At 38.1% G+C, this 26468-nt stretch overlaps 1 protein-coding gene and 1 pseudogene across 1 annotated transcript in view; one reads left to right on the top strand and one right to left on the bottom strand.

Annotated features, from left to right (window-relative positions):
- Nucleotides 1–26468, bottom strand: part of COL24A1 (collagen type XXIV alpha 1 chain) — a 475258-nt gene that overhangs the window by 396745 nt on the left and 52045 nt on the right. The gene's annotated exons all lie outside the window — the stretch shown is intronic.
- Nucleotides 1819–25148, top strand: LOC115297649 (annotated as a pseudogene).

The following is a 26468-nucleotide window of genomic DNA, read 5'->3' as shown; positions in this document are numbered from 1 at the left end:
TCAGTGTCAGACAGTGATGATTTGAACCCTGCCTCGATAATTCATTAGCTATGTAACCTCAGCTATCTTTACCTTGGTTTCCCTGTCAAATGAGTTATAATACATAAAAAGCTTATGGGTGGGGGTGGGGGAGTCCCTGGGTGGCTCAGTTGGTTAAACGTCCTACTTTGACTCATGTCATAAACTTACGGTTTGTGGGTTTGAGCCCCACCTGTGCCTCCCTCTCTATCTGACCCTCCACCACTCCTGCACTCTCTCTCTCTCTCTCTCTCTCTCTCTCTCTCTCTCTCTCTCTCTCTCAAAAATGAATAAATATTAAAACAATTTTTTAAAAAGAGCTTATAACAGCAGGGATACATAGTAGTCAACAATATGCAGGATTTGCAGGGTTTCTGTACACATTGATTTAGAGAACTCATCTAACCAACTGATGTTCCTCCTGAACAAGCAAGGGTAGAGGGCCAACGATGGTTAGAAAATTAGCCTTTGGTTCAAAGTCAATATAGATTGCTTCATGTTTTGAGCTATTGGTGTAAATCACCCTTTCACACCTATTCTCCAGGGTCTGGGGTCTCCAGTCTTTTCCTGAGGAGAAGGGAGCTATTTCTAATATAATGACATCCTCCAAATCTTCAGCATTCTGACCTCTGTAGGGTCCTTAGAGTTCCAGGTGATAAGAAGTTTGGAGGCAGGAAAAAAGACAATTGCTAAGAGCTGTTATCATCTAGCTCATCGATTCAGTTTTGCAACTAAAGTACCTTTCTATTTTAAGCTATCACCATCATCACCAAATCACAGAACTTTAGAGCTGGAAGGGACCTTTGATTATTATTATCAGATCCAATCACATATGTGTGTGTGTGTGTGTGTGTGTGTGAGAGAGAGAGAGAGAGAGAGAGAGAGAGAGAGAGAGAGAGAGAGACACAGAAGCTAAGTAATTTGCTCAATATTTTTTAACAAACTAGTGGTAAAGAACTAAAATTCACCCCTCCTGGTGAACTTCCTTCATTCATACTTTCATCCAACAACTATTTTTTAGATTACTCTGATGTGCAAGATATTGAGAGTAAGGAGGTGAATAAAACACAATCTCCCTTGAGAATTTTATACTCTAGAGGAGAGTAGATTTTTAATGGTAAAAAATTAAGTGCTTGTTGGGTGGAAAGATGCTAGAAGGGCATGTTAAAGTCTCCTGAAAACATCTCATCATAATTGAGGAGGGCTTACTTTGGGTCAACACTGTCTAAGGCTTTAGGGATACAAATGTACAAAGGCACAACTGATACCTTCCAATGGTTGTAAATATTATCACGAATATAGTAACCAGCACATTCCATGTTATATGAGTGCTGCAGACAGTATGGTACTAAGGAGTTTAAAAAGATGGAGAGCTCGCCAAGGGATGGGGCCATTGGAGGAGATGAAAACAGCACTAGACTTGGAAGGAAATAACATCGTGGGCTCAGAATTTATCCCAAGAAAGCAGAATTGTAATTCTTCCTTATGTCAAATCTGATTCCTTCTCTCAACATGATGGGTATTCTCATGACAGTCTTTTTCAGAACTTACAAGGAAGAACTTAAATGTCATGGCTTTGGAGGCTCCTGTCCTCTGCCACATGTCTTATTTTCTCTATGCTTCCCTTTATCCTCTCTCATGGATTTTTAAACATTCAAATGCATTTTAGAGATTATTCACCTGTTCCCTTCTCAGTAGCCCAATCTTGCTGTTCCTCAACAAATCCTCTTCCTAATCCACCCTCTTGAGAAATATTTCACAATAGCTCTTCCTGTAAGCGGCCTGAGATGATCTCTGAAAATGGTCCACTATTCACATGACCCAGAAAACCCAACAAAATCATGCATATCAAGAGGTTCAAATCTTTGTGTTCACTTTAAGAACACACGTGAAACTGCCCAGGCCATCAAGGGTATGCATATCCGAAAAGTCACCAAGTATCTTAAAGATGTCACTTTGCAGAAGCAATGTGTGCCATTCTGACACTACAAAGGTGGAGTTGTAGGTGTACCCAGGCCAAACAGTGGGCCCGGACACAGGGTCAGGGGCCCAAAAAGAGTGCTGAATTTTTACTGCACATGCTTAAAAATGCAGAGAGTAATGCTGAACTTGAGTGTTTAGATGTAGATTCTTTAGTCATTGAGCACATCCAGGTGAACAAAGCCCCCAAGATGAGGCGTCGAACTTACAGGGCTCATGGTCGGATTAACCCACATGGGAGCTCTCCCTGCCACACTGAGCTGATCCTCACTGACAGAGAGCAGACTGTTCCTAAACCAGAAGAGGAAGTGGCACAGAAGAAAAAGATATCCCAGAAGAAACCGAAGAAGCATAAAATACATGCAAATAAAAGTAAAAACAGGAAAAAAATTTCACAATAAGTCTTATTTTTCATATTAAATTTTGACATTTTCCAAATATAGCTCAATATATGACTTTTAAGTAAAAAGTTTTCCAAACAACAAAATTGTCACAATATTATTAAATATCTTTTAGCCATACAAGTGTGAATCTGTGTGTGTGAATTTTAAAGTAACTATTAAAGTCTACTAAGTGAATGATAAGAAAATAGATTAATTTCAAATGCCTGGATGTTATTAACTAAACTTGGATAAACTGGGAGATTTTTCAAGTCAAATATAAAATCATCAGCCCAATATGATTAGGAGAAAAATGATGTAATAAAATCAACATTAAATATGAATGTTGCCATTCCTAGCAATCTTCAAATGTTTGTTTAAGAATAGCCAAAGCAACTGAATTAAAGATAAGGTACTGAAACAACTCTTTGAAATCGTATTTCTAAAAATTTATAAATTTCCCCAGTTCCCTACATTATTTAAAGAAAAAGTTATTTTCCTAGGAAGGAAGCTTCACTTTAAAAAACCACTCCAGTATTTTTCGTGCAAAGAAGTAAGTCAGATGATTCCAACACATGGAATTTTACTTGGGGGAAAATGCAGAAATACTGGGAAACTTTAGTTACTCTTTAGTACTACCACTGTGTAATTCCTAGAAGTTTTCTTCTTGATGAAAGATGATGAGATAATAATCAAAGTTTACTAAGAAACAAAATAAACAAAAAACCTGGAAACCAGCAGCAAGTGGTTATATGAGATCCGTATGATATTCTAGAAAAAAATCTGGACTGGGATTAAGATGCCTGCATTTGCCACTTACCAAGCAGAAGAGAGTGACAAATGTATATACCTGTGAAACCATCACTCCAAACAAGACATGGCATGTTTCCCTCAACCTAGAAACTTCTCTCATTCCCAAATGCCATCAATCCCCTCCCCCATCGCTGCCTCAGATAGCTACTGATGTTATTTTTACCACTATAAATTAGTTTTACCTTTTCTAAAACTTCATGTAAATGGAACCATATTATACATATTCTCCTGTATGACTTTTTCTGTTGTTTTTGAGACTCATCTATGTTGTCATGTGTGTTAGTTTTTCTTTCTGCTTCAGAGTATATCCCATCATATAAATATATAATTTATTTACCCATTCCCTTAATTGGTGGGCATTTGGGTTTTTTCCAGCTTGGGAACATTATAAATAATGTTGGTTATGAGGGTGCCTCAGTGGCTCAATCAGTTAGGCGTCCAACCTCAGCTCAGGTCAGAATCTGGCAGTTTGTGAGTTTGAGCCCCACATCAGACTCTGCACTGATGGTATGGAGCCTGCTTGGGATTCTCTCTCTGCCCCTTCTCTCACTCGTATTCTCTCTGTCTCTAAAGAAATAAATAAATAAACTTAAAGAAAAACTGCTATGGATAATCTATCATCATATTATTTGTTTTCCATTTGTCTCTTCAAAGTACTTGCTCCTGTTCCTCCTTTCCTGCCTTTATTTGGTTAATCAAATACATTTTCAATATTGGCTTCTTTGCTGTAACTCTTTGTTTTTAATTTTAAGTGGTTGCTCTAGCACTAACAATATGCATATTGAATTTATCAAAGGCTATGTATAGTCCAATATGTTACCAATTTATTCTCTATAAACCAGACTCTTCACACTTCCTATTTGCTACTCCCATGTCACAATTGTAATAATTTATAAGAATAGAACTCTATTCACCCGCCCTTCCTTTGTGTTGTCATATCTGTTATTCCTTCAGAGCTGTCAACCTTACTTTACAATATTATTTTCCATTTAAATGATAAGTGACTTTTATATTTACCTATTTATTTACCATTTCCAGCCCTCTCCATTCCTTACTATAGATTGGAGTTCCATATGGTGTTACTTCCCTTTAGCCTGAGGAATATCCTTTATCATCTCTTATAATGCAAGTCTCTATTGTAAGAATTTTTGGTGACTATTTCTGGAATTCTCCAAAAATTGGATTGATAGTTTTTTCTTTCAACAATTAAAAGATATTATTCCCTTGTCTTCTGATAAGTTAGATATTATTTGTATCATTACTCTCTTGTAATTAATATGTCTCTTTCCCTTCTACTTTTCAGATTTTCTCTCTCTTTGGTTTTCACCAATTTAATGGCTTTTTTTCTTTACTTATTACTGCTCATTTCTCAGATATAAATCAGTATTTTTGATCAAATTTAGGAAAATTGTAGTCATTATGTCTTCAAACATATTTTATTCTCTATATTCAGTCTCTTTACTTTTGGGATTTTGTTATGTATATGTTAAACTATTTGATATTGTTCCATGGGCCCTGAGGCACTGTTAATTTTTCAATTTTTCTCTCTGTTCTTCAGATTAGAAAACGCCTAATTCATTGACTCTTTCTTCTGCCATTTACAGTTTGCTGTTAAGCTCATCTGGTGAATTTTTTATTTTAGTTAGAATTTTCATTGTAGAATTTCCATTTCTTCTTTAAGTTTTTGTACTCTGCTGAGATGTTCTGTTTCCTCATCAAGTTCATATTCCCTTACTTACTTGAATACTTTTTATTTGATTCTTTTAAACATATTTATAATGGCAACTTTAAAGCCTTTATGTGCTAAAACTCATATGTGGGAACTCTTAAAGTTGGTTAATATTAACTGCTTTTTCCTTGACTATGAGGTTTCTTTGCATGTCTAATGATTTTTGTTTGTATATAAAACTGTGTAGATGGTTCCTTGCAGAGCCACTGGATTTTGTTACCTTATTTTGAAGGGTGTTGGTTTTTGTTCTAGAAGTAGTTTGACTGCTGATTAACTTGAACTTGGGTGACTGGAGTCTTACAATTGGCTAGCCTGGTTCTGTGGGAAGTCCAAGGTGTTTCCCACATTCCTGTAACTAAGCTATATTTATCTCTGGGGACTGGCAAAAGAGTTTGGAAGATTAGGTTTTGTTACAGTGGATCCTCCAATTTTAGTATATGTGCTGCCAAAGCGAGCACAGGTTTTGTTACAGTGGATCTAAACTAGGTTTTATTCTAGAGTGTGGCTCTTGCTCATAAAGTATGGCCTTACTGATATTTCAGATGAAGGGCTGGGATGTTGATGAGATACTAACTCAGTCTCTCCTTTCTGATTGGGCTGGAGCTCTAATGTTTTCCTGCACTGCCTGGACTCTAGCTTTCTGTGCCAGGGTCAAGAAACTGTCCCCAGACAGAGGGCAAGAGTGAGGCTCATCACGTGAGCTTTCCTTCTCTCAAGGATTACTTTCCTGTTGCCTGTGGTCAAATGCCTGCCAACAGTTGCTTTCTACATTCTACTTAACATATAGTTGTTTATGGCAGGAAGATGGTCCCAGGCCAGTTACTCAGTCTTACCCAGAAGCAACAGCCTTTCCAAGTATAAAATGACTTTGTTTTCTTGCTTGAATGACTAGGTGGTGATGGCTCCATTAAATGTCACAGAAAATCTGGAATCAGGAGCAAATTTAGGATGAATGGTGGAGACTCAGGTTTTGTTCATATTGCATAGGAAGACAGGCTGGTAGAGATAGAGTTCATTCATTAATACTTACACTTAAAGTTGATCACCATTTAGAGCATACAAAATCTATTCTTTCCTATTATGTTATCTTTAAACTTTAAGAAATCAAAATAACATTGATTTGGACTCTTCCTTGAATTATAGTTAGAACTAGAACCAACGTTATAGGAAAGAAAAGGTTTCCAAAGTAAACTATCAAAAACTTGAAGGTTTTTTTTTGAGGCAGAAGGAGCATCTATTTAGTCTTATTGATAAAACTATTTCTCTTTTTCTTCCATGCTGCATGAGTATTGCCATTTAGCTACTGTAGACTAGATATAACCCTGTGCCACACATGTGTTCTGAAGTGAAACTCCTCCAATGTACCAACCACAAATATGAAACAAAGGTGCTGACACAACTGGAAGAACATGAGCAATAACGATGAGTATATTTGGGTGTTCTTGTGGGCTCAGGCAAGAATGAAAGTAAAAAACACTCTCATACAACTCTGAGCCATCACTATTCCACTAGACGTTTCAGTTTTACCAGTTGTAGCATGAAGGGCAATTGGGGATTAGACTGTAAAATTCTCTTGGCAGCCATTCCACAGCAGCCACTGTTGAACAGAAATTATACCATGTCCATTTCTGCATAACCATGCAGGTCAGCTTCCCACTTGCATCCAGTCTATGGCATTCCTCACATATGGTCAACAGCTAAGGGGGCTGCAACCTCAAACCAAAGGTCCACAGGGATTTGTATCCTCTGCCTTCGCTTCTAAACATGATAAATGCTGTGCCTCATCAGAGGGAACATTTGGGTGCTGCAAATTTATCAGTTTTACTCCCCTCTCTCCCCTCTTTCTCCCCACTATGACCCGTTTCTCACTATCTCAGATTCTGCTCTTCATGCTATATGGATGTCTATGAACTTGAACTAATCTTGGCTGCATGGCAACAAACAGAAAGTATTACAGTTTGCTTTGAGTGTTATGGCATAAGTCAAAATAATTCATAATGATTTAGTATCCATTAGCTAGACTGGTGACCATTAGAGGACAGGCTGTATTTTATTTACTTTGTTTAAATTCTTGGTGCCTAACTCATGGAAAGAGCGCTTGACAAATCTCTGCTCTTGAACAAATGCCAGGAAAAGACACCTGTTCCAGTTACTTTGGCATATGACACTCTAAAGAAAGGTAGTATGTTGGCATTCCATCATCTTCAGTCCAAATTGTCCTCAGGTGCTTTCCTGACACAGTGGAATGAATTACTTGTTTTTAACAAAAAAAATAGGTGTTGACCAACCTTGACACCTGAATTCTGGTCTCATTAATTACTGCTTAACAGTGTGGCAATGGACAAGCTACTTTAACATCTCTAGGCCTCAGTTTTATCATCTGTAAAATGCAGGTAATAACTGTACTGACTTCATAGGATTCTTTTAAAGATTAAAAAATAAATAGTATTATACATATATTGGTCATAATAAGATCTTAATATATGGTTATTATTATAATTGTTATGGAATAATTTTAAGGAGATAAATTAATAGGAATGATGTAAATAAATGCCAACTTGTAGCTTCATAAAAGGTAACAAATACACATACTTTGGTTATTCACCAAGAATCTGACTGCAGACCAAGTAGAAAATAATAAATTAGTTCTTGTATAAGCAAAGATTGTTAAATACTTGTAGCCTATCCATATGCCCGAAGTAATGCACAGGTACATTTATTTACTCAATAACTATAGTTGTCTGACTTGTGTCTTCCAAAAGTTATGTTGAAGCCCTAATTCCCAGAACCTGTGAATGTGATCGTCTTTGGAAATGGGGTCTTTGCAGATATGATTGAGTTACAATGAAGCATATTAGAGGGGGCCCTAAATCCAATGACTGGTGCCTGTATATGAGAAAGGAGAGGGCTGTCAGATACAGAGACACAAAATGTACAGAAAAGAAGGTTATGTGCAGGTGCAGGCAGGGACCAGAGTGATGCAGCCACGAGCCGAGGAATACTGACAACCACTAGAAGCAAGGAAGGGGCACTGACGGACTCTTCCCCAGTCCTTCACAGAGAGCATGGTCCTTTTGACAGATTTATTTGGGACTTTAAGGCTGAAGAACTGGGAAGGAATAAATAAATTCCTGTAGTTTAAAGCCACAAAGTTGTTGGTACTTTGTTATGGCAGTCTTAGGACCTAGGAAACTAATAACTTACAGCAAAGGGGGGCCACTTTTTTCTCTATTTTTAAATTTCATTGTGAAACAAAGCTTTAAAAATGTCTTCAGTTGGAGTTTGTTTAAAATATATGGTTTGTAGGCAGAAACTTCACACTTCATTTTCCTTTTTAAATTTTTTTGGCGAGGAATGATATAAACTATGGAAACACAACCGTAGGAGGAGGTGTTTTAAACATGGGGCTATGTCTAAGTGATGTTACTGGTCTTTAAGGAGTGCGAGTTACATTCTAATAATGTGGAAGTTCTTTATAATGTTTTCCAGGAGACGGGGTTTTGAACTCTGTGTGCAGGAAACCATTACTTTGGGGGAAAATATTGCTTTATGGGTCTCTGGCTGGGACTTTTAAGTGTTATGTAGGAGAAAACATTGAAACTGGGGGAAAAGAGAGATGTTATAACGAAGTGATCTTTATTACGTTTTAAAATGCCAAATTCTGAAGAGTGTTAATAAGCATCCTTCAAATTCAGTCTTATTCAATTGCTTTTGTTCACATTTCTGGAGTTGATTTTACTTGTGTTAAAAAAAAATTCTCCTTTGGAAGTAAAATCGAAATTTAAACACAAAGCCTTTCAACCAAAACCACACAATGCTTTTTGAGAAATCACAGTTCTAGTTAGAGTAGAAAACACACCACAGATCTCTAAATTATGAACAAACAACTGAGGTCATTAAATAATAGAGGGTATCCAGGATTTGGGCAGTGAGCAGCATGGGTGAGAAGAAAGAGTTTGAAGTTACACAGAGTCCATATAGTTGTAGGACAGTGGTCATTTCAGTTATATTTATTTTACCTTTTAGTTTTAACACCTATATAATGGAATGATTCTTATACATCATTGGTTCTTAAAGGATTGAGCTAACATACACAAAGTGGATAGAATAATTTCTTACACTCACAGAAGCTCAATAAATGTTTTCTCTTTTTTCTCCACTGAATCTTTAATAGCATACATTTGAGATGACCTCTCTGTCTTTACATCTGGGAATTGAGAAAAGGCTGGATGAAATGCCAATACTATTTTCATAGACCCAGGTGGTAGTGCAATGACTAGAAAATCTAAATATCTGCCTTAGCAGCAGGAACCTGTTAGATTCCCCCTGAAAAGAGAAGCAGCTTTGGGCAATGGACAATGCATTGGATCGCCTGTTCAGGTGTAATCACATTCTGTCTCAGAGCTTAATGGAGATTTCTGCTCACTTTGCAATTCCAGCATGGCACAAAGAAAAGAATACTAAATTGGAAGCAGTGAGAAATAGGTTGGGGTACATATCTCTAATCTATTTAGCCCCTAGTTTCTTCAACTATAAATTCAGCAGGTTGGAATAGTTTGGTCTCCAAGATTATTTTGGAGAATCATTAGCTAAGGCATATTTTGGACTCAGATGGCCATTGGTTTGAATCTTGGCTCAACTACTTAGTTGTTCAATTTTTGCCAAGTCATTTAACCTCTTGGAGCCTTAGCTGCACCTACTGGAAAACAGCCAATAATATATAACTGAAAGGATTGTCAGAGGATTCAATGAGAAAAGTATAATAAGCACCTGGCACAAAGCAGATACTCAATTAACAGTAGCTCCCTTTTACTAGAGGAGTATTTCTCAAAATATAGCATGAATCAGAATCACCTGGAACGTATGTGAGAACAAAGAGGTGAGGCCCCCAGAATTTCTAAGTCAGTCCATGTACAGTCCCCACGTGATGCTCCTGATCAACTGTTGAAAATCAATGCTCTGCAGCAGGAGTTGGCAAAGTACAGGTCTTGGGTTCAATTTGGCCCATTGCTTCCTTTTGTAAATAAAGTTTTATTGGAACACAGACATGCTCACTGGTTTACATATTGTCCATAGTGGCTTTCCTCCTATAACAGCAGAGTTGAGTTCTTACAACAGAGACTGTATAGCCCATGAAGCCTAAAATATTTATTATCTGGCCCTTTACAGAAAAGTTAGCAGACCTGCTGTAGACTATCATGTGGTGTTCTTCCTAAGGAGTTTTAGGGCTCTGACAATTTGTTTAAAATCTATTTTCTGTTAGGAGGCCTAGATATCTTCCCAAATATTAGATAACATAATCTCTGTGAGCACGAAGACTTACTTACCTGCGTCCATGGAAATATAATGATATCCTTGCACAGTGTGGTTGCTAAGATGCCTCTTGGTTTTGAACCCAAACTTTGGATAAGTTATTTCACTTCTTATAGGTTAAATAGGGATAGTAACAGTACTCATCACATAGAGTTATTATGAGAACTAAAGGGAGTTACACACTTGAAGCATTTAGAAAAGTCTCTTGCATACAGAAAGCTATCAGTGTTAGACATTACCATTATGATGATTAGTAAGGGGAAAAGTGCATTCAGAGTACTCTATTTTCAGAACCACATTTTCCCTTTCCAGGTTCTTCAAGCTTTTTAAGTGGTACGTGAGATCATAAAGTGTATTCATTGTATGTTTATGATAGCAATATAGCCACTTATTCTAGTTTAAAATATTTTATCACAAATACTGTTATCTCCAATAATTATCAAAAGCAAAAAAATGAAATTGTATTTTTATGGGGATGCTTCATTAGAACTAATGACAAAATTAATAGGGCAGATTTAGACAAATCTGTTCTTTCCAGCACTCCTATGTGGAGCCTTAAAGTCTTTTCTGAAGTGGGAAGAAGATGAAAAGTCCTTTAAATTAAAAAAAAAAATCCGGCATATCATCCGAAGGAATCTCTGCGGTCAAGTTTAAATTTCTGTCCTGAGTTGTTTGTTCTGAGTCTGAGGCTGTCCAAAAAAGTCTTGGAAAATAGTTTTCTTTGGGTTCCACCACAGGGTTGTTTTGTTTGTAGAACTTTGCCCTCTAATAATCTTTGAACTTGAAGCGCTGAGCACACAAATGATGAACTGCAGAGGCTTACTTGCAACGCGAACACAGTATCAGTCAGCTACACCCTCTTTTCCATCATCTTGACTGTCTTCTGGCTCTTACTCAGCATTCTAACGCCACACTTTTCTTTTACCTCCTAACAGTGCAACAGTCTCAGAGTAGGTTTTTGTGTTTTTTTTTTTAGAACTCGTAAGCCTGGGCCTCTATTTTCTCTTTTACAAAATGGGATAAATGACTAATGTAGCTATTGCAAATATTAAATCTGAGAGCATACAGGTACTTTGCAGAACTCCTGATGCGTGTGAGGACTCTGCAAATGTTACAATTTTGTCTTCCATCCCCATTATCCCTGCATTTTTTTTTGTGGTCAGATGCTCTTCCCCTGAGCTATATCCCTGCCCACCCCCTCCCCGTCATTTTTTTGTAATGAGACCTTGTAAAGTAATCTGTCTTAACTTTGTCCTTTAAAAATGGTTTCCTAGGAATCTGGGTCCTTTAAGCTGAACTGTAGCCTTCACTCAGGGGGCAAGAGCCATGTGTGAAAGAATTAAAAGCAGCTGGGCTAGGTACAGGCTTTCCTTTTAAAAGGTGGCTCAGACAGCAGTGGAGCACAAGGGGGCCAGAGGAATCACTTAGGCCAGGATCAACTAATTGCTGCTAGGGAGTCATGGATTGCTGTGGAAGAAGTCTTGTAGTGTTAATGAGGCAATGAACACTAGGGTTAAAAATAGTAGCTAAGTTCAAATTGAAACAGATGGAGTTGAAAGCAATGAAAATGGTCTGAGGCAGTTATAGGTGCCAAGAAGGCAAGCACCCATATATCTTAGGAAATTGAACTGCTAAATTAGTAAGGGTACAAACAAAAGTCTTGAAAAGAAATGCCCTCTAATGTGGAATTGCAGAAGTCAGAGTATAGCACATAAAGATATTATTAACTTATTTTGATTAAAAAATATGAGTAGGTGGATTGTTTTTCCTATATCTGTAGGGTACTTCTCTACTTTGGAAGTAAGTCAGACCATCTTACCTATATTTCCCCAATTCCATTATTTCCTGGTGACAGCTTTGGACTTAGTGAAATCTCCATAGACCTGCCCATCATTGCAGTTAATCCAAAGTTATGGAACAAAACTGTGCAGCTTTCTCTTGAGTCAAAACCCAACTCTGAATATTTAACTTTCAGATAAAGCTGCACAGTTCAACCTTCACTGCCCTCTACTTCTCGGCTTTCGACCCGATAAAACGTTTTTTTTTATTCTCCAAGCAATGACCTCTATTTCTTGGTTCCTGATTACAGAAGTTGGCTTCATTTATCCATCTCAAACACATCCAGTGGCAGCAGGAATCACTTGAGTTTCAGGATTCCTATCTATTATGGTAGATGATTGAGGGGCAACCTGCAAGTCTTTTTTAATTAAAGTATAATTGACTAACAATATTAGTCTCAGGTGTCTGTAATAATGATTCCATATTTTTACACATTATGAAATGATCCCCATAAGTCTAGTTACCATCTGTCACCATATAGGTATAACAATCTCAAGGAATTAACTATTATTGACTAGTCTTGAGCTAGTATGCATACTTTTGTAAATAATATCTTTGGAAGTTTGTAACATTAAACAGCCAAACCTCATAAAGGTGGAGAACCGAATTAAGGATAAAGGGTTGAAATATGCTTTGTTTGCTACAGAATATGGTACTTACGCAAATTCATCTGGTGTGCAGTTTAAATTTCCACACTAATTCTAATTAATGAAGAATTCAAACTTCAAAGCAAGGAAAATTTGACTGGATTGGTTTGACCAAGGTTGGTCTGACCAAGACTTTTAAAAATCCAATTAGTCCTAATTTATTCCAGAATCTCTGTTCCGAAAAAAGGCTTATATTCAATTGGCTGTGAAGACTAATTAAGACTTAGTATAAATAAGTTAGCTTATTTATTGATTAGCTGTTAGAGAACCATTTTAGAAACATAAGCAATGACGACAACAACAAACAGTTTAGAATTTACATAACATCCTCAAGAATAGAACTATGGTGTCAGGGGTCCGCTGTTATGGGTGATGTGACCCCACTGGATGAAAGAAGAGGGTGCTGAGAATCTACTCAACAGGACAGAGAGAAAGAAGAACCCTTTCCACCACCAGGGCCTGCCTCGCACAGCTTTTAATTTGCAAAACTCATTCAGTCTTTCAAGATTAAATCATGGATGTTTAATTTCTCCAAAGAACTAGCTCTGTAGCAGAGAAGAATTTATCAGGAGGGTCAGACAATTACACAATGGTCTTAGGACAATGTGTAAAAAGCATGCTGATGACTACAATGATGTCTTTGTTTTATGCCTGAGCATCTTAATTTTATTTGGCCTTCTTGATGCTGGCGTTAGAAGACACAAACAGCTGTTTTGCATCAATGCTCATTTGGTACATTCCACATAGTCCATCAATTTGAAGTGCAATCAATCAATTCCTCAATTTTCCAACAACCACAAGGCCAGATAAGATATGCTTTCTTAAGACAAAACGGGTTTCAACTCTGAAAGCAGCAGCATTTTATACTAGCCATGTACTTTCTTCCTCTTCCCCCTTAATATATTATTTTCCATTGCCTTTAGCACCCATGACTAACAATACCCTGCCTAATTTCAGGCTGTGTGTTGTCCTCATGTCAACTTTATTAGTTTATCCAAATCCATTTCCTTGAGTGACCATCACAGATGGCATCTTTTATAATTAGCACATTGGTCATACAGATTTAGTATTGTTTAGTAGATAGAAGGATAAAATTTGTGTCCAACGGTCCAAGTCCTCTCTCCTCTGCCCTTCCCTCAGGGATTCTCACTCATCAAAAATGTATGTTTCTATTATCAAACAAGCTAAAAAACATCTTCTATCATTTATGTATGTGAGTAGACACACTGTGGGGGGGGGGATAAATGTGACTGTATATATCCAGAATATCAATATTCTCAAGTGCATTTTATATCCTATCAACATGCAAAATGCATCTCCTAATGCAGAAAGGTAAAACATTGTGAGAAACTCTCAATAGCTTTCTTTAAAAGCAAACAAATAAACAACAACAAAACCCACTGCAGTCAGTATATAGTTTACATAGTAAAAATACCTTATAAATATTTATCAGACACCATTTATATTACAGTGATTCGAATTCTCTTTAATACAAAATAAACTCAAGAAAAAGAAACTCTTTTAGGTATTAATTTCCCTCATACCAGTTAATATAGCATGGTTTGGGTAATTTGATCCTGCAACAGGAAATAATGGATTTCCAAATAAATGTATGATCTATGAACTTGGCAAGGGGAGGAGAATAAAGGTGACACTGACAAAGTTAGCATAAATTAAAGCACGAAGAGAAACAACTGAGATGAAACAATCTTCCAACACTGAAGAAATTATATGCAAGCTATATGTCAAATAAACTTAAGGGTGCCTCCTTGTGTCAGACTTGTAAGGTGGAAAATTCAGTACTGGAGAACTTAGATAATGACCAAACTATGGCTAATGACCACTGTTTAATAAGAGAATAATATTCATTAGCTATTATTAGTGATACTTGTGGACATGATACCTTTCTTCCATTACTAAGCTACTAGGAAAAATGAGATAAAGCTAAGCCAATTGCTCTGTAATAATGTGCATGGTGTTTCTCCAAATCTGCAACACCTGCAGATTCACTTTCACCATGTTTTCTTGGAGTAACACTGCTGCTGATCAAGGTAATCTGAGAATCTTCTTCTAAATAAAAATCTCTAGTCCCATTAATTGGGCTCTGATTTGAGCCCCTAAATGGCTCTATCTCCTAATCAAGCTCATGTGAACTATCTCCATCAGTACCATACCAGATTTCTACCTTGATACCAGTCCTATTCTGATCAGGATGCCTAACAAGTTCTATTTCCTCATCTGCATACTTGTACTTAAATGAAAAATGTTCATTGTTTTCAATTGCTCAGTCCTAATATGATTTTATTGTTGCTCTGATTGCTAGAATATATATAAAAAAAAAAAAAACCTAGTGGATGTCGTTGTAGTCTGAATGTTGGGCAGCAAGTCAATTCTGAGCTAAGTTTCTGTAATCAAAACTAACTGTAACACCGGCTGGAATGAAGAGAACGCATGGAAGTAGAGGTTAACATATCATAAAAAGAACTGAAGAAGCTGGGAGGACAAGCACGTCCCCCACTTATTTGCACTGAGATGTGTTTCGAGGATCTTCTTGGACTAAGGATCAAGACCATAAGCTCTATATTATTAAGGCAAAGGGCATGAACTTTCCATCCCAGATTTGAGTGGCAAATGCCCACCTCTGATAATGTATAAATAGTATGTGTTCTAGGCAATTTGAAATAGACGTTGGAGTCTCCGATGTTATCGATGATTATATTTCTTTTCTCTGCACATAAACATCAACTTCTAAAAGCTAATTTTTTTTACATCTACTTTCCTACCCCCTGGACAATGTCACATGATTGTCCCAACTGTTTGAATAAAAATCCTGATTTGTCCTAGATTTGAACTTTATTTCTTCCCACTTCAATCTATCAGAGAACATTCTAACCCATCAAACCACAAGAGCTCACCTATTTCTTCACAGAATGACTGACCCTCCTTTGATCCCATTGGCCTACCTGGGCTCCCAGTATAGGTCTTCCCTCTGGATCATGGTTTCTTCCCTCCGGGTCTTGCTGCCTGACCAATTCTGCAACACCTCAGGCTTCAAGTGCCAAGAATCCTGCTTCAGACTGAGTGGGCATGCTGATTATCCTTGTAAGCAATAGATCCCACCTTGGCTTCTGTCTCTGAGGAAATAATATACCACCTTCTAGTCGGAGCTAATAGCATCAGTGAAATAAAAAAAGTTTGGACTAGGTAAGTTCTAATATCTCTTTCAGAACTAAATTATGGATTTCACATTTTATAGATGAGAAAACTGAGGCTTACTGAGGTTGCCTCTTCAACAAAAAGAAAAATGTGAAGCTGCCTATTGATAAAGGTGGAGGGACCATCAGAGATGTGCTGGTAAATGCTTAACAACCAGATCTCAAGGGTGGGAAGTAAAAAAGTCCTGACTTACAGCATTTCTGTGGTATAATTCTAGTGCTGATTCTGTAGTGTAAATATTCCCATGATAGTTGATTTCAAACTACCAACATGAGTCAACCAGCTGCAAAATTCCTTATAATTAACAATCAGCTCTTGAAATCTGGTACCAGTCAGCTCCAGCACATCCCCCAAGATGTTCTTATTTGATAGTTATAATGGAAGGACTACTTAGTTGCTTCCATTGCCCTGCATTTCTCTAATCTTTCCAGGTAAGAGCACTTAACCCCAACCTGAAGGCATAGCACCATTACAGATTCTGACACTAATACTGTCCCTAACCTCAGGGAACATAAGGTCCCCTAAGCACTGACTTCTTCAGGCTTCCTCACACCCCTGTTCCCTACCTTGTTCTTTGGTTCTTCTGTGAGGGTATCCAGTCTCCTCAACGACTGGTTGGCTGCCAAAGAACATACTCACCCCAAGACTTGGGTTTCCATAGATGGTAACTAAAATCCATCCCCAGACACATTCATGAGTTTATTTTGCTCTACTTTAAGATTTTATCTAGTTGTGTAAGTGAGGACTGAAACACTAACAGCTACAGATAAATTGTGGAAAATAGGCATCAGGGTGGTGTGAGAAATGCTCATTAAAAATAAGCTTCCAGATCTATAGAGTGTTATTTCTAAAGACATCAAGCTCCCTTATTTTCTTTCACTTCTGACTTGTAAAAGACCAAAAATTCATAAAAAGCCTTTGCTGCTGAGCAAGAGAAACATCAGAGTTGTGCACCTCCCCCTTGGAACAAAAAACATTCCACTATGATATCATCAAATTCAAAATGTCCCCCAGGAAACTCTTCATGAATAGGTATCATTTTGAAACTAGAAATTTAAAAAGGTGGATTCTGGTACAAAATTGAATGAATAGTCATACACAGGCATGATCACAAATTACAATTCACTAATCAACTTGTTAACAATTCAGAGAAAATCAGTCTGACGACAGAGAAATAAACAAGAATGCATCTAACAAACTATTAGGCAAACCTTTAAGATTATAGTTATGAAGATCATGTAGCCATATGAAGAATGTTTAAGATTTGTTAGGGTAAGAAGATATAAAGTTGTATATCATTAATAGTTTAACAATATTTTAAAACATACATAGTATAAAAGCCCTAGGAGATACTCCTAAATTGTCACATTAGGGTGGGAATTATTATTTTTTCCTTTTTTGTCACTTCCCAAAGTTTCTATAATGTGGTTATGTTATTCCTATACTAAAACAATATGTAAGCTAAAAACAAACAAGTAATGAATTCAAAAGCAACCTGGATCCCTAACCAGGACCTTGACCACTCTTATGAATATCAAGAAACCACTAGTGCAAGACTCAAGGAAGCCCTCATCACCTTTCTCAGACCATAAGTACCATCTCAAAGACATGTAGCAAAGTGAGGACAATTGAGGCTCATGATTTTTTCTCAGCTCTCCCAGGACAAGGCCATGCATCCTTCCTTGCCATGTTGTTAATACTATAGAATGTCTCACCTCATGTACAATTGGTACAATCTATTACTGATCATTACCTCCTTTGTACCATGGTCTTTGGATCCTTTACTCCCTTGCTAACTCATTTCCTTATGTTTTCAACCTCTTTGAACCCTTGGGTCAAGAGAAAAACTTGGCTTCCTTGTTTTCCTCAGTTGCATACCAAACTACTGATCCTCCCTGCTCTGCTAAAATCTTATCCTACTTGAGGCTCATATTATTGGGCTGTCCCACTTCTATCCTTCTGTGGTAATGTTGTTTACTGTCTCCTGTCTACTTCCTGTCTTCCACTGAAGACTGGCATGCTGCTCACCATCCCCCTCTTTACTCCCACAAACAAAATGCAAGTTTGGATCAATCCTATATCTGCATTCTCTATTCTTACACTGGAGTGACTAAAAACTGCTGAAAAGTAAATAAATCTGCTACAAATTTGTAATTTCCCAGTGGTCCTTCCTCAATCCTATCTCATTCACCTTTGCCAGAGATGGAAAGAGAAGTCTTTGGTCAATAAAGTAGCCAGCTGCATGGATTCTGTGCCACTATCAATTGTCTCTCAGTTCCAAATTCACTCTTCAAATACATATATACTCTGTGATAATGGATGGAATTGCATCAAGCATTTCTCTGTTAAAGTGAACATGATGTCAAGCGTTCTCAGTAGAAAGCACTGGAGGAAAACTACAGGAGGAAGGGGCTCTCTTGAGGTTTCTGGCTGTAGTGCGGTGGATGAGCAGTGTGAGTGTGAGGAATCTGGTGGTATTTGGCCCTAGGCACCCACCCAGCAGGCAGTGGCCCTCAGGGACATTGCAGCCCCAGCACAGCCCGATGGTCATCTTCCTACTGCCCCCTCCATACAGATATCCTGTACAGGGCATACGAGAGGTTCCAGGCCTCCTGTTGTTATTGGCTCCAAGACTGTTTGTAGTCACCCCCCTCCGTAGGTGTGGCTCCATTGTCCTCTCCATGCTGTACTTCTCCCAAACTCACATTTCCCTCCCACAGGGACATCAGGCCTTCACCTGGGCTGCAAGAGGCCTGGTGTCCCACTGCTATAGCATGCCCATGCACTGGCCACCAGCTGTGGCTCACCAGCCATCACTGCATGCCAGAGGGTTCATTCCTGCTTATCTTGTGACTGCAGACCAGCTTGAGGCAGCAAACCAGCAAACTTCTCTGCCATTCAGTAGGTTCAAATACACATTTCTTCGATGAGATTTGAACCACAGCCTTGGGGAGAGCCCCACCTTCCAAGTTTGTCCATCTCCTTCTGTCCTAGGATTCCATAAAGAGTAATCTTATACCCTAAAGATACTCTCTTATTGTAGTTTAATAATTCCTTACATAAAACTTCCCCAGTTTAAATCTCTGTGTGGTCTCAACCTTATGATTGAAACCAGACTGCTAGAATCTAATAATCTATCTCATTTCCCTGAGAAGATGGAAATGTCAGTGGAAGATTTGTCTACACTTGCTGCTGCCACTTGATGTCATATTCAGTCTTCATCTTTCTTTTAAAATTTTTAATGTTTATTTTTGAGAGAGAGAGAGAGAGAGAGAGAGAGAGAGGGAGAGAGAGAGAGAGAGAATGAGTGGAGGAGGGGCAGAGAGAGAGAGAGATACAGAATCCAAAGCAGCCTCCAGGATCTGAGTTGTCAGCACAGAGCCTGACATGGGGCTTAAACCCATGAACTATGAGATCATGACCTGAGCTGAAGTTGGATGCTTAACCAGCTGAGCCACCCAGTTGCCCCTTTATCCAGTCTTCATCTTACTGCATTCTGGCTTCCACCTCTTCACTGAAAATATTCATTTCAAGATCACCAATGATCTTATTGTTAATGTCAATGGACAGCATTTTCAACCTCATCTTATTTGACTGATCTGCTCCATCTAATACTGACTGGTTGCTTTTATTTTGTGACACAACATTCTCCTGGTTTTCCTTCTAACTTCTTTGATAATTTATTCCCATCTCCTTCAGAGGCACTTCTAGCTGCCTGTCTCTTCAAATTATGATGTTCTGCCCTAGTCTTCTCCATGTAATTCCATGTGACTTCTTCCATTCCCATGATTTCTACTCTTGTTTACATAAGAAACATATCAGATCTGTCTACTTTGTTCAGATCTCTGTCCTGAGCACTATCTTTCCTCTATATATTTTCACCACAACTCATAGGCAACTCAAACTCAATGCATCCAAACCTAAATGAACATCTTCTCTGCCAGATCTATTTTCCCCCATTTTCTTCATCTGTGAATAACTCCACCAGTCACCTTGTTCAAGGCAAGAATCTGGCTGTTATTCCACATTTTCTTTCTCTTTCTCATTTTCAAAAGCCATCAGTCAAAGTCCCATTGATCTCACTCCTGAATAGCTCTTGAATCTTCCGATTTCTTTCCATTGCTATGACCCATACTTTACTAAGAGGGTATCATCTAAATGAATAGGAAACATATTCAAGGAATAAGTGGACAACATGAAGGGGGTGCCTTGCAGAGGGTGGTTAGAGCTTGTACAGGAGCATGGAGACATGAGGCAGTCTGATTTGAGTTCATGTTGTTCTTTGCAATACCTGGTATGGCATTGGTAAAAAAAAAAAAAACATGTTGCTGTGAAGGTATTTTGTACATGTGGTTAACATCTACAACTAGGTGATTAAGTGGATCACCTTTGATAATACAGGTAAGCCTCCCTCAGTCAGTTGAGGGCCTTAAGAGCAAAAACTGAGGTTTCCTGGAGATAGAGAAATTCTGCCTCAAGATTACAACATTAACTCCTGCCTGAGTTTCCTCCAACCTGCTGGTCTACCCTACAAATCTCGGGCTTGCTAGCCAATTCCTTTAATTTCATGAGCCAAGTCCTTTAAAAAATGTACATACATACATATCTTTATTTAATTATATTTATATATTATATGTATCACACACACACACACATAACACACACATCTAACTCCTATTGGTTCTGTTTCTCTTGTGAACCCAGAAACATCTGCAAAATTCCTTTACTTGGCCTACTTGAATAGTTGATGGCCAAGCCCACAGATGGGTTTATCTCAGAGTTTCAGATGCTACAATTTAAATCTCCCTACATTCAGCTAAATCACAAGATATGAAAACCAAAAATCGTGTTTTTCATATTCCATGTATGAAGTCATGTGGCATTTGTGATAAGAACTGTACTTTTTAGCAGTTAGAAATATACTTCGTTGGAATTTCTGGTTATGAGAGAAGAGAAAAAACAAAATATGTCAGGAGGAAACCAGTTTGATTATCAGTAAATTAACTGGCCTGACAGCTTAAGCAAAGATTAGTAATTAATTCCTGCTTTGGATAGAAAAAGAAAAAATTAACTAGTTCAACACATAGATGGAAAAGAAGTCAAGAACTAAATTCCATTTTTGGCTAGTGTCTTAATAATTTTCTGATTTCTTGTTGTTTAAAGAAAGAAGCTGTGGAAGCAAGGAGGCAGTGAGAAGTATCTTCTTTCATTTAATTTCTGGTGTTGAGAACTAGTACAACAAAAAAGGTCAAGTTAGTATCTGTAGCAGGTGGGAGAACCCATCTGTAGCACCCAAGTATCTAGTGATCTGGAGGGGACATTCTTTTTATTTTTTTCATGACAATGGATTATTATAAAGGTGAACCCTGATTCTCATTGTGGGCAGTAGTGTGGATCAGCTACAGGCAGCATACTTGATAAAATGTCTTTGACTTCTGAAGGGGACATTCTTGAACCAAATTTCTTCCAGAGATTATCTGGATTAGTTCAGTGATTATTAACATTTTTGCAAATGCATTGAAGTCTCTTTTCATCACATCCTGAGATGTTATGTCATATCTATACTTAGGACGTATCCCCAAGTGTGTGCTTTTCACTCAAGAAAAAATTTAGCAGAGCCAGTGATCACCGCATTGGCATGTGCTGTGACGCTGTGGCTCATGCTAACCTCACAGTGCCTGCAAAGAGCTCAGAAGATTCCCCTCTTTTGTTCATTTGTCAAAAAAATATTTTAGACTTTTTTTTCTCTTCATCTTCAGGACAGAGATAAAGAAGAGAAGCACAGGGATTGTTTTAAAAGATCTATTGTTTTCAGTAGAGACATGTCAGTTTTAAATAAACAAGTGGACTAAAAATAACTTGAAGAGTCTAATACTGCAATTTAAATTGCAGACGTTTTTAGCTTCATAACAGACCCTTGCACTTAGAATGGCCATTAAAATAATTATGGAATGTGTAAGCTGAAATGTAGTCCAATTATCAACTGAATTGCATTGGGAAATCACAAATTAAGCTCAAGAATACCATAATAATAATAATAATAATAATATAACAATGGAGAACCAAAAATTGGGGGTTGGGATTTAAACACATTAAAAACACTGTCTCAAAAAGCACCATACAAATTCATTCTTTTAAGTTTTCAAGTAAAATTTGACTTGACCTTTTTCTTACAGATCAAAATTTGCCAAACAACCCAGTTTGTAGGTCCCCTGCTAGTCTTTATGACAAATGTTAGTGGTATATGATTATAAGAGTCAGAATCTACGTAAAAGCCAGGAATTTGTCTTGTTTCTATTGTGGAAAGTTCCATTTCTGAGTCTCATCTTGACATTACCACCACTACACCACAATGTTAATGTTACAGACATTCTGGAAAGGCACAAGGAGCTAGCAAAATAAGTTGTCAATCACTGTCTTAGCACTCAAACATTTTGTTAAGTTGAAAGAGTGAGCAAGATTTAATGAAATTTGGATAGTGATGGGACTACTAACATGTTTTTAATAGGGGCACTAGATCATTACCCTAACCTAAAATTCAGTTATCATGAAGGCTATGGTGCTACATATAAATAAAGGCTTATGTCAAGACTCCATTCATGGGATCTGATTCTCCTCCAGACAAAGCCATAAACAATGTTGCCTCAATTTTCACAATTGTGGAAAGTAAATACTATGTGAGAAAAAACAAAAATAATGAAAAAGACATAGTTATATCTTAAATATAAAAAAATATTTTCATTTAAAAGAATAACATATATTAAGTCCCTAAGAAAAGCATCTTGACATATTGAAGGTAGCATATGGATACATGATAAGCACTTGAATGTTTACTAAAAAATATTAAAGAAGCATGTGATTATTTTTATATAATGGAGAAAAATTTCTCATATTCCTTCATTATTCAGGAGTTGTTGGTGGCCTTTAGCACAAAAATTGGTATTTCAATTCAGTTCCAACTGAAGTAACTGTCCAGTATTGAAGGCCCAGTCATACATTGGTTTTGCATTAGTTACACCATAATGGGGGACTGTTTGGCCATAGTGTCAACTCTGGACCTTCAAATAATTTATACAGTGGCACTCTATTCATTCCTGAATTTGCTATGCTACAGATGAATTTGCAACAGAGAGACCCTCTCTTTTTATGGCAGAAAGGAAGAAACTGCAGGGGCAGGATTTGCAAACTTAGTAGCCGCTGAAGCCCTGCCAAGAGCCTGTCTCAGAAATGGCTGCTGTGAGGACTAGTCATCACCCCTACTTGGGAAGTGGTGGGGGAGGCGGCTAAGAGTCTCCACTTGGCCTACATCCCAGGAGGAGGAAGCATACTGGAAGCCGAAGGAGTGTGACTAGTGAAAATGAGAAAAACTGACATATAGCTGTGGCTGTCAACTCCTAAAAAGTTGGGATCTTCTCAAGTGTCACCAAAGGAGAACCTCAGGCAAGGTCTGTGAACAACCACAGATATAATAAGAGGCTGGGAAACAAGACTCAGTCAAAAGATTTAAAAAACTGGGATGATTTATTCTAAAGAAGGGAAGCTGAAAAAGATGTATTGGGGGCTACTTACAGCTCAGTAGGAATAACTCTACAGTTGACTGAGTGTTTATGCAATAAGCCAAGAATTTTCACATATTTGACTGCCATTTTATCTTAGTAGCAACCCAGTGAAAAATCATCTTATGGATGAGGAAACTAAGCCTCTCAAAAGTTAAGCCATCTACTGAAATGACACAGCTGATACAGACAGAGCTGAGATTCTCTTCCAAGTCATCCTGACTGCCACCATGTCTCCCTATAGGGCAGTGACTTCTCTACACAGTTTCCTACTCACAGATGGATTTGCTTACAAGCCAGAGATGAGGCTCTAACAGGTAGGAGAGTGGTCTGTGTACACATCTCATGGATCTAGTTGCCTTGCATCTGAAAATGGCGACACAAATTGTATGTCTCTCCCATACTCCCTACCCAACATGTTTGCACGCTTGTTGCCAGACTAGACTTTTTTTTTTAATTTTTAATGCTCATTTATTTTTGAGAGAGACTGAGAAACAGAGCATGAGTGGGGGGAGGGGCAGAGAGAGAGAAAGACACAGAATCCAAAAAAGGCTTCAGGCTCTGAGCTGTCAGCACAGAGCCTGACTCAGGGCTCTAGCCCACAAACCGTGAGATCATGACCTGAGCCAAAGTCAGATGCTTAACTGACTGAGCCACCCAGGTGCCCGTCCTCCCCTTTACATCAATGGACAGATCACCTAAGCAGAAAATCAACAAGGAAACAATGGCTTTGAATGACACACTGGACCAGATGGACTTAACATATATATTCAGAACATTTCATCCTAAAGCTGCAGAATACACATTCTTTTCGCATGCACATAGAACATTCTCCAGAACAGATCACAGGTCACAAATCAACCTTCCACAAGTACAAAAAGATCGAGATCATACCGTGCATATTTTCAGATTACAACACTATGAAACTTGAAGTCAACAATAAGAAAAATTTTGGAAAGCCCTCAAACACATGGAGGTTAAAGAATATTCTAATAGAGGAGCACCTGGGTGGTACAAGGCCAAGTACACAGGTTCTCCACTTAGCCACCCTACCTTTCTACTTCACCTCCCAACTCTATTCCTACATACCCTATTTTCTAGCCCCACCTTACTCCTTGCTGTTTTCTGAACACTCCATGCATAATCACACCTGTGCACTTCTGCTCATGCACTTTCCTAGGCATGGAATTTCCCTCTGCTTAAAATGGCAAATTCCTATTCATCCTTCAAAAGCCCGGTTCAAAAGAGTCATCTCTTGTGAAAAACTTCCAAACTTGTACTCAGTGGCACTTAATATGTAAATGTAGTATGGGATTTATGATGATGTTATAATTTCCTCACTTCCAAACAAGTGTTTATTATATACACTGATATGAGCAATTGTACCACTTTCTCATCTCTGTGTTCTCTCCCTTTCTCTCTTGTTTGACCTCAGGGTCGCTCTCCTTTAGAAGGTACTTGTGAATCTGAAGCTCTCGGAGGGGTCATGGGGAGTCTAGAGGATGGGAAACAGGAAGCTCATGTTTTGGGATTTGCTGTGGGTTTAAGGCAGAGAGAAGTAATGAAGACCTTGGGTTTCTATTTAGATTATGTCCCCCAGGTTACCAGACTTGAAAAAGAAGCAGCAGTTGAGTGCAGAAACCTTTCCCAGAAATAAATCCTATATTTGTTTTAACTGTCCTGAGAACTGAACCGGCACTTACAGGAGAGTGAAAAAAACTTCAGCCTCTGTCATACAGTCACATTTAATTAATATTCGCTACATTGGCTTGAACTGAAGAAAACTCTGTCATATGTAAATTTAAGTTCTTCATCCAGATCTGGTCTTAAATATAAGTTTCTTACACAAACCCCAGAAGCTCCTTTATCTCTGGCCCCAACAGATTCTTGGGGTGAAGTGCCTGGAGGGGCCCTATTATATAAAAAAGATTAGGTTACTACTAACCATTATCCCCATGGCCCTGATTATTTTCTTTAAGTGACTGGTTAGCCAGCAGCTGAAGAATGATGCTTGGGGAATAGATTTGAGAATGCCTGAAAATTTTGGGGGGCGGCGGGGGGGAACATCATAGAAAAGCATTCTGAGAAACTCTAATGGGAAAACTCTGCAGCGTACACAAGTGTGAGAAAGGTTTTAGGAGTCTGGAGGTGACTAGGAAGGAGTTGAGACTAGAAAAGATAAAAACTGAACACTGAGAAACACCTAGATCAGTGTGGCTTGACTTGTCAGATTTTCTCTAGCTGTGGCCTTGCTTACCACATGTCTATGCCCCTAAACTGCTGGTAGCCAGTCAGAGCAGTGAGCATGTGACTTTTAAAAGCCTGAATGTGCCTCCTCCCGTTACGTCCTCCTTCTCAAAGTGATCAGGGGTCATGGCACCACAGGGAGTTAGAACAGCAGGTCCACTCCTTTTGGAAGAAGACAAGAAATCCAATGTCATAGAACTTAAGAAATTACTCAAGGTCACACCAAAGCCCTAAATCTCATACTAGGCTTTCTTTACACAATGTGGTCTCAATATTTTTACAAAACAAAGCTAAGAGGTTTATATAAAAAATTATTTTTCTATAAAGTACCACACATTTAAGGACAATATTCTTCCTCCAGACTCTTAAACATATATGTCTAGGTGACAGCTACCCTTTTGCCCCAGACAAACCATCTCAACCTTAAATGCCCTAAGGAAGGTGTTTTGCTGGTTATATCTGTTACTTCCACAATGGGTTTGGGAATACGCTTTAGTGTATTCACATGCAGCAAAATCTGGTGACCTGAGCTAAACTCTATAGTAGCTGCAACCTCTCTGAGTCTCAATTTCCTGTTTTGTAAAATGAGAGAAGCAATATTTACCTTGAGGAGTTTTGTGCACAGAAATCTAAATCTAACGTGCACAGAAACCTTTTAGAATAGTGTCAAACATTAATTCTCCTTAATGCTAATAATATTGTTCAGATGCTGTTTCTTTTACTTACATTA

This window comes from Suricata suricatta, chromosome 8 (genome assembly GCF_006229205.1).
Source record: "Suricata suricatta isolate VVHF042 chromosome 8, meerkat_22Aug2017_6uvM2_HiC, whole genome shotgun sequence".
NCBI classification, from domain to species: domain Eukaryota; kingdom Metazoa; phylum Chordata; class Mammalia; order Carnivora; family Herpestidae; genus Suricata; species Suricata suricatta.
This window is presented reverse-complemented; position numbering and strand designations above follow the sequence as displayed.